Below are 9,447 nucleotides of genomic sequence, written 5' to 3'. Positions count from 1 at the left end.
GTGGGCCGGGAGGGCCTCCCGCGGGCCGCGGCGGGCTTCGGTGGCGGCGGCGGCGACAGCCAACGGTGGCGTGCCATGTGGCGGCGGCGGGGCGGAGCGGACGCATCCGGCCGGATTCGGACGTGTCCGGCTGGTGCGGGGGCGATTTCTAGGGTTTCGGGGAGGAAGGAGATCCGAAAATCGGGGGGTTTAAATAGGCATAGAGGGAGCTAGGAGAGTCCAAATGAGGTGCGGTTTTCGGCCACGTGATCGTGATCGAACGCTATAGATGATGGAGCAGAGTTAGGTGGGTTTTGGGCCAAATGGAGGGGTGTTGGGCTGCAACACACACGAGGCCTTTTCGGTCCCTCGGTTAACCGTTGGAGTATCAAACGAAGTCCAAATGGTACGAAACTTGACAGGCGGTCTACCGGTAGTAAACCAAGGCCGCTTGGAAAGGCTCGGTCCAATCCGGAAATGTTTAATCCCCACACACGAAAGAAAGCTAGAAATGACCACCGGAGGAGAACGAAGCGCCGGAATGCAAAACAGACAACGGGAAAAATGCTCGAATGCATGAGATGAACACGTATGCAAATGCAATGCACATGATGACATGATATGAGATGCATGACAATGATAACAGCACATGGAGACAAAGACCCGAACCCGAGAAAATAAATTAACTTAACGTCGGAAACTGCAAGAGTTGGAGTACAAATTGGGAAAGTTACATCCGGGGTGTTACAACACTCCACCACTACGAAAAGATCTCGTCCCGAGATCTAGGACTGAAAGAACGCCGGGTACTCAGAACGGAGGTGATCCTCGCGTTCCCAGGTAGCTTCACAGCCGGAATGGTGTGACCACTTGACTTTGAGAAATTTGATTGACTTGTTGCGAGTCTTGCGTTCAGTCTCTTCAAGAATAGCAACTGGGTGCTCACGATAAGAGATATCTTCTTGGAGCTCAATGTCCTCGAAGTTGACAGTGCGGTCAGGAGTCTTGAAGCACTTTCGAAGCTGAGAGACATGGAACACGTCATGAACATTTGCAAAGTTTGAAGGAAGCTCGAGTTGATAGGCGAGGTCGCCTCTCTTGCTGACAATCTTGAAAGGTCCCACGTATCTGGGGGCAAGCTTCCCTTTGATACCGAAGCGATGAGTACCTTTCATAGGAGAGACGCGGAGGTAAACATGATCTCCGATCTCAAAAGCCAAAACACGATGCTTACTATCATAGTAGCTCTTCTGACGGGATTGGGCTGCTTTGAGGTTATCACGAATGACTTTGCACATTTCCTCTGCCTCTGTGATTAAGTCATTACCCAAAAGCTGACGTTCCCCGGTTTCGGACCAGTTGAGAGGGGTACGTCACTTCCTGCCATACAGAATTTCAAATGGGGCCTTGCCCGAACTTGCTTGAAAACTGTTGTTATAGGAGAATTCAGCATAAGGAAGACAATCCTCCCACTTCATGCCGAAGGAGATCACACAAGCCCTGAGCATATCTTCAAGAATCTGGTTGACACGCTCGACTTGACCGCTAGTTTGAGGATGGAAAGCTGTGCTGAAGCGGATGTTCGTGCCCATGGCCTTCTGAAAAGAATCCCAAAACTTCGAGGTAAAGATGCTGCCACGGTCTGAAGAGATCACTTGTGGAATACCGTGCAGAGAGACAATACGAGAGGTATAGAGTTCCGCCAATTGAGCTGCAGTGATCGACTCTTTGATAGGCAGAAAATGAGCCACTTTGGTGAGTTTGTCGATGACAACGAATATAGCATCATTGCCACGCTTGGACTTTGGAAACCCAGTCACGAAGTCCATTTCAATGTGGTCAAACTTCCATTCTGGAATGGCAAGAGGTTGGAGGAGACCTGCTGGCCTTTGGTGTTCTGCCTTCACTCTTCTGCAGACATCACATTCATTCACGAATTGAGCAATCTCGCGCTTCATTCGAGTCCACCAATAAGCTTGCTTGAGGTCCTGATACATCTTCGTGCTCCCAGGGTGGATGGAGAGGAGAGAATTGTGAGCCTCGTTCATGATCACTTTACGAAGGTCACCTTTGGGTACAACAATACAACCCTTGAAGAAAAGAGTGTCCTTGTTATCAAGGCGGTAGCACTTGTACTTGGACTGACTCTTGGCAATCCCAACCTTCACCTTTTTCACCATAGCATCAAGAAGCTGGGCTTGGCAAATCTGGTCTTCCAAGGTAGGAGAGACTAGAAGGTTGGCGAGGAAACCTTGAGGAACAACTTGCAGATTAAGTTTGCGGAAAGCTTCACAAAGCTCGGGTTGATAAGGCTTGAGAATCAGACTGTCGCAGTAAGCTTTCCTGCTCAAAGCGTCAGCAATCACATTGGCCTTGCCTGGAGTATACTCGATACTCGGATTATACTCTATAATCATTTCGACCCATTGAGTCTGCCTGACGTTGAGATTAGGCTGAGTGAAGATGTACTTGAGACTCTTGTGATCAATGAAAATGTCCACTTTTCTTCCCAATAGAAGATGTCTCCAAGTCAAAAGAGCATGCACAACTGCCGCCAACTCGAGATCATGAGTGGGGTAGTTCTTCTCATTAGGCTTCAACTGGCGAGAGATATAAGCAACAACTTTCTTCTCTTGCATCAATACTGCGCCAAGACCTTGGAGAGAGGCATCACAAAAGACCTCGTACGGCTTGGATTCATCAGGCGGAGTCAGAACTGGAGCAGTGATCAATTTCTCTTTCAAAGTGTTGAAAGCAATATCACACTCTGGAGACCAAACGTACTTGACGGGCTTCTGGAGAAGATTAGAGAGAGGCTTCACGATCTTAGAAAAGTTTTCAACGAATCTTTGGCAATAGCTTGCGAGACCGAGGAAGCTACACAGTTGCTTCATGTTCTGAGGAGGTTCCCAATTCACAATTGCAGACACCTTCTCAGGATTCACGACAATGCCCTTGGCAGAGATGATATGACCAAGATAAAGAACCTCATCGAGCCAAAATTCACACTTGGAGAACTTGGCATAGAACTGATGTTCCCTGAGCTTATCGAGAACCAAACGCAAGTGCTTGGCATGATCTTCCTTGTTCTTCGAGAAAACCAGAATGTCGTCGAGATAGACCAAAACGAAGTCATTGGTGTAGGCATTGAAGTTGAAGTTCATCATGCGGGAGAACGTCGGAGGAGCGTTGATGAGGCCAAAAGACATGACAGTGTATTCATATGAACCAAAACTTGTCCTGAAAGCCGTCTTGGGAATATCTTGCTCACGGATTTGAATCTGATGATAACCCATACGGAGATCAAGCTTAGAGAATACTTGGGCACCTTTGAGTTGTTCGAACAGCTCATTGATGTTGGGAAGTGGGTATTTGTTCTTGATGGTCTTCTTGTTCACTGGATGATAATCAACACAAAGTCGGTCCGTTCCATCCTTCTTCTTCACAAAAAGAACACCACAACCCCATGGAGAAGAACTAAGCCGGATGAGACCCATTTTCTCTTGAATATCGAGTTGCTTCTTCAGCTCCTTCAACTCTTTAGGTCCGAGCTTGTAAGGACGTTTGCACACAGGTTCCGTGCTAGGCTCAAGATCAATAACGTATTCAACTGGCCGGTGCGGAGGCATTCCTGGAAGCTCTTCTGGAAAGACGTCTTGATATTCGCAAACGACTGGAATTTGCGAGATGGCATCGAGTTCACCCTTCTCATTGAGAGAAAACAGACGGATGGTATTATCCCGAGCGGCAAAGACAATTACATCCTCAGACGAATGAGTCAATTGAATTTGCCTGGATGCACAATCAAGCTGAGCCTTGTGCTTAGAAAGCCAATCCATCCCGAGGATAAGATCAATATCCGAGTTACCAAGAACCATCGAAGAAGCCAGAAACTTGAAATCACCCATCATGATAGAAACATCCAGAATCTCGTGATTAGCGAGCAAACATTTACCCGGAGAGACAACTGCTAACGGTTTATGCATAACTTGGGAAGTCAACTCATGCTTAGATGCAAAAGGTTTCGAGATGAAGCAATGCGATGCACCAGTGTCAAAAAGAACTTTTGCAGGAACATCGTTAACAGGAAGGTTACCCATAATCACATCTGACGAGTCCTCTGCCTGGGCTGCGTTCATCAAGTTGACCTTGGCATGCTTGGGGTTATGCTTGACCACAGATGTACTTGCCGATCTGATAGGAGGAGGAGGAGGAAGACGCCTCTGGTTGAAACACTTGTTGGCATAGTGACCCTTCTGTTGGCACTTGTTGCACGTGACCTCTGAAAGCGGACGGTGATACGGAGCACTCGATCTTGGAGCTTGAGACGAAGTCTTGTTCTGAAAGCCAGGGTTGGGTGGGAGGGAAGAACCACTGCCACCTTTGCTCTTCTGCTAATACGGCTGACGGAACGGAGGAGGAGGAAGCCAATACTTCTGCTGCTTGGCCACTTGAGTAGAGGAAGAAGAAGTAACATCTCTGACTCGCTTCTTGGAAGCATCACACTTCAACTGAGCAGCCTCTTGCTTCAGTGCCATGTTATAGAACTCATCGTATCTCAAGGGCTCAAAGAGAACAAGAGCTAGCTGAATTTCTTCTCTGAGACCACCCCTGAACTGATATATCATGCTCTTCTCATCAGGTACGTCCTGCTTGGCAAAGCGGGCGAGCTTCTGGAACAACTTGTTGTAGTCATAGACAGACAAAGAGCCTTGCTTCAGGTTGCGGAATTCCTCACGCTTGCTTTCAACCACACTCTAAGGAATATGATGAGCTCGGAAATCTTGACGGAAATCATCCCAAGTGATAACACGTCCACCTCGGGAATCCTTGTACTGCTGGAACCATTCTGCAGCTTGACCTTTGAGTTGGAAGGAAGCAAACTTAACAAAGTCCTCAGGCCTGACGTTACTGCACTCGAAATGCTTGCACAGATCCACAAGCCAATCGTCAGCATCGGTTGCCTCAACACAATTGCTGAAAGTCTTTGGCCCGTTAGCAAGGAACTGGTTGAGTGAAGCAAAGTGATTCTGATTGCTGCCTTGATTCCCTTGGTTGCCTTGATTGCGCTCTTGAAGAATTTGCATGATCAACTGTGTGTTTGCATTGGTTACGGCCATCACAGCTTGCCATGCCTCCGGAGGAGGTGGAGGTGGTGACGGATCAGGATTCGGAGTCGTGCGCGTTGGAGGAGCCATCCTGAAGAGGTTGACTACCATTAGCACATTGATAGACAAATATTGAAGCTGAATCCAACGGAATGAAAATTGCAACATATAGTCTTCACATCCGAGCAAAATGAACGAATGCATTCCTCTTGAAATGGTCACATATCCATAAATTGAGAAGCCACGTAGAATTCAGGTAGAGAAATAAATCAACAAGGTACGGATCAAGAACGAATAATCGGTAAGAAATCCCAATCTCAAACCAATATCCGTGGAAGAAGAACTAGAGCTACTAGAATTCCCACCTATGAAACTCCCGAACCTTTCCGGTTATGCAATCAGGTGTTGGGGATACAGGGGAAGCATAATATCTCACCCAAACTAGCAAATCCTACATCCAGCTGTATCCATCCTTCAACACATAACCAAGAAACCTTCGGAAACCATCTACCTCAACCTTCGAAAAGCATCCGTTATACAAGTTATGGCGATACTCCCAAACTCCCGCCCCAGTACTGGGTGGCGTCGAGGTTATCTCACCAACGAACTGCATAACAGAGATTTTCGATGTCGGCGTACTAAGCTCATGTATTCTAGAACTGCAACGATAAAATTATGATGACAACACCTCAGAGCTCAACTCCCCGGGACACTTCCACTAAACCCCTGACAGGAGGCACCAAGACAATGTTCTCATCATAAAACCATCGGAACGATTCCAAGATACCCGCGTGATCCTAAAATTTTTTTAGTGAAATTTGAGAAGAGAAGAGTCAAAACTCTACGTCAGGATGCCTTACCAGAGCGATGAGGAGACTGGGAAGTAAAAAGAATTCCTAAACTCTCCGATATATAATTCCTAAATGACTCAAATCATTTTTCTAGACACAACTCGGCCGCTAAAAACGATCAAGCAATGGGGCTCCTAAGGTCGGGGAAGGCTCTGATACCAACTTGTAACACCCTCGATGCGACTATATCTCCCACGTGTCGAGGCACGACTTAGAGGCATAATCGCATTGAAGGCATATGTTGCAAGTTAGGCAATCTTCACAACATCCCATGGAATATAATAATGAAAGGGGATATAACATAGTTGGCTTACACTCGCCACGTCAATCAAGTACATAAACAACATTACATCATGCAAACACTCATGCCCGACTACGACACCAAAATAAAAGAGAACCCAACATGCGACACGGTCCCAATCACCCCCAACTGGGCACCACTACTGATCATCGGGAAAGGAAACATAGTAACATTGAGAGTCCTCGTCGAACTCCCACTTGAGCTCATACGCGTCTCCTGGAGCGGAATCATCAGGCCCTGCATCTGGTGTAATAGTAAACTGTGAGCCACAGGGACTCGGCAATCTCGCACCCTCGCGATCAAGACTATTTAAGCTTATAGGTATGGCAAGGTAGAAATATGTGGAGCTGCAGCAAGCGACTAGCAAGTATGGTGGCTAACTTATTCGCAAAAGAGAGCGAGAAGAGGAGGCAAAGCGCGAGCAAGAAACTAGAGAGCAACCTGCGCAAACATTACCCCAACACCGTGTCCACTTCCCGGACTCCGCCGAGAAGAGGCCATCACGGTAACACACTCAGTTGATTCATTTTAATTAAATTAAGGTTCGAGTTATCTACAACCAGACATTAACAAATTCCCATCTGCCCATAACCGCGGGCACGACTTTCGAAAGTTCAATCCCTGCAGGGGAGTCCCAACTTAGCCCATGACAAGCTCTCACGGTCAACGAAGGAATAGACCTCCTCCCAAGATGTTCCGATCAGACTTGGTATCTCGGTTCTTCAAGACACTTCGACAGGTTAAAGCAAGACCAGCAACACCGCCCGAATGTGCCGACAAATCCCGATAGGAGCTGCACATATCTCTTTCTCAGGGCACACTCAGATTGTCCAAACTTCCGGTAGGCCAACCCAGAGTTGCCCCTGGTAGCCACCGGCGGCTGACGGTTTGGACCAACACTCAGAGGAGCACTGGCCCGGGGGGGTTAAAATAATGATGACCCTTGAGTCTGCAGAACCCAAGGGAAAGAAAAGGCTAGGTGGCAAATGGTAAAACCAAGGTTGGGCATTGCTGGAAAAGCTTTAATCAAGGCGAACTATCAAGGGATTCCCATTATAACCCAACCGCATAAGGAACGCAAAATCCGGGAACATAACACCGATATGACGGAAACAAGGGTGGCAAGAGTGGAACAAAACACTAGGCGAGAGGCTGAGCCTTCCACCCTTTACCAAGTATATAGATGCTTTAAGATAACATAGCAATATAATGATATCCCAACAAGTAAATAAAAGTTCCAACAAGGAACGGCCTCCAATCTTCACGTGCAACTAGCAACGCTATAAGAGGGGCTGAGCAAAGTGGTAACATGGCCAATCAACGGTTTGCTAGGACAAGGTGGGTTAGGGGTTTGACATGGCAATTTGGGAGGCTTGAAAGCAAGTGGTAGGCATCGTAGCAATGGCATAGCAAAAGAGCGAGCAAACTAGCATAGCAAAGATAGTAGTGATTTTGAGGGTATGATCATCTTGCCTGCACAGTTGTCAGAGTTGACTGGATCCTCGAAAGCAAACTCAACGGGCTCCTTGTTAGCGAACTCGTCTCCTGGCTCTACCCAAACAAGACAAACAAGCAACAAGGATACAATCAACCATGTGCAAGGATCAAGCAATATGATGCAATGATGATATGCTATGCGGGATGCGATGCGGGATGCAAAATGCAAGATATGACAGGAAATGCATGAACCTGGCCTCAACTTGGAAAACCAAGTGTGCCACTGGAAAGATGAGATGAAATCGCTTGAAGACAATATAAAGAACGCCGGAATCGGAGTTACGGTTTGGAAATGGCAAGCGATTCAAAAATGACACCGGTCTGCGATTTACAGCAAGTAGGCATCTAAATGCAATGAGATGAACATGCTACAGCAACCAAACATGACAACAAAATACATGGCAGAGATGTATACGAGATGCTTAGCAAAAGTCTAGCACTGAGCTACGGCCAAATCATCCATTAACAGGTTCAAACAAGCATGGCAAAAATGCATATGGCAAACAGATCTCAGACTTAGTGAAATTAACACTTGTCTGGAATTCCAGATCAGGTAGCCCTCTTCGGAGCAACAAAACTACATGTTACAGGATCTGAACATGGCAAAGTAAAGCATGTCATGGAGATACTCAAAGAGCTTAACAAAAGTCCCTTAGTGACCTTGAGCCAAAAGGGATCAGAAAATACAATTGCAAGCATGTGAACATAGCAAAAACATAATCAGTTTTCAGACTTAGTGAAAACTGATACATGCTGAAACATAACTCAAGTAGGCATGTTTACGAGCTCGATGCACTCACTACGATGCAAGTCATGGCAAGAAAAGCATACACCCAACAAGAAGGCACAAAATTCAAGCTAGACATGGCAAGAACAATAGCGTAGTAAGCACGGATCAACTACAACATCACCGGCAAAAATTACAAACAAGTTGACAATCTGCCCAGATTCGCAAAGTAGCAAAAGTAGAGCTCGATTGACTCAAGCTAGGGTGCTCCATAATTGCAAACAAAGACATGGATGGATAGATCACTACAAGATTAACAAAACATCCTTACTGATCATCCTCAAAAGAGGCACGGATCAATAGGAAACAACATGAACATATGGCATCATGAGATAACCAGCTCAAGGACTTAGTGGAATTGCTAAGTCCCTGAAAATAGAATTACCAAGTGCACCACTTTGCAAGCTTGCACAAGTCACCACACACATCACAAAAATACATGGGTTGCACCTCTGGAAAGATGACAAAACCCTTAACAAAACACAAGTAGAGCATCAGGGCATATCATGCACACATTAATCATGACAAAAATGACAAAAACCTAAATGGAGTAGCAGATCTGACAATTATCTCAAGTAGCCCTCTTCTAACAGCATTTCGAGCATCAAGATGAACTCAAATGAAAATGATTCAATGTAATGAAATGCTGTACTGTCTGAGATGAACATTTTGATATGCTATATGCATGAATTAAAGCTACGGATGCAAAGTTACGGAGCCACAAACATGAGCATATGGACTGAAAATATCAGGGACTTAGAAAAAAACAACCCTCAGATCTAGGGTTTGACCGGCGCGCGAACCGAGGCGGCGGCGGGCACTGTTCACGACCGGCGGATCCGAGGTCGCCGCGGCCGGCGAGGGCGAGGCGAGTCCAGAGAGGTCGCCGGGGTGGCGGAGCTCGTCGGGGCGGTGGCCGGAGTG

The sequence above is a fragment of the Triticum aestivum genome, chromosome 6A (genome assembly GCF_018294505.1).
Source record: "Triticum aestivum cultivar Chinese Spring chromosome 6A, IWGSC CS RefSeq v2.1, whole genome shotgun sequence".
Taxonomy (NCBI): domain Eukaryota; kingdom Viridiplantae; phylum Streptophyta; class Magnoliopsida; order Poales; family Poaceae; genus Triticum; species Triticum aestivum.
This window is presented reverse-complemented; position numbering follows the sequence as displayed.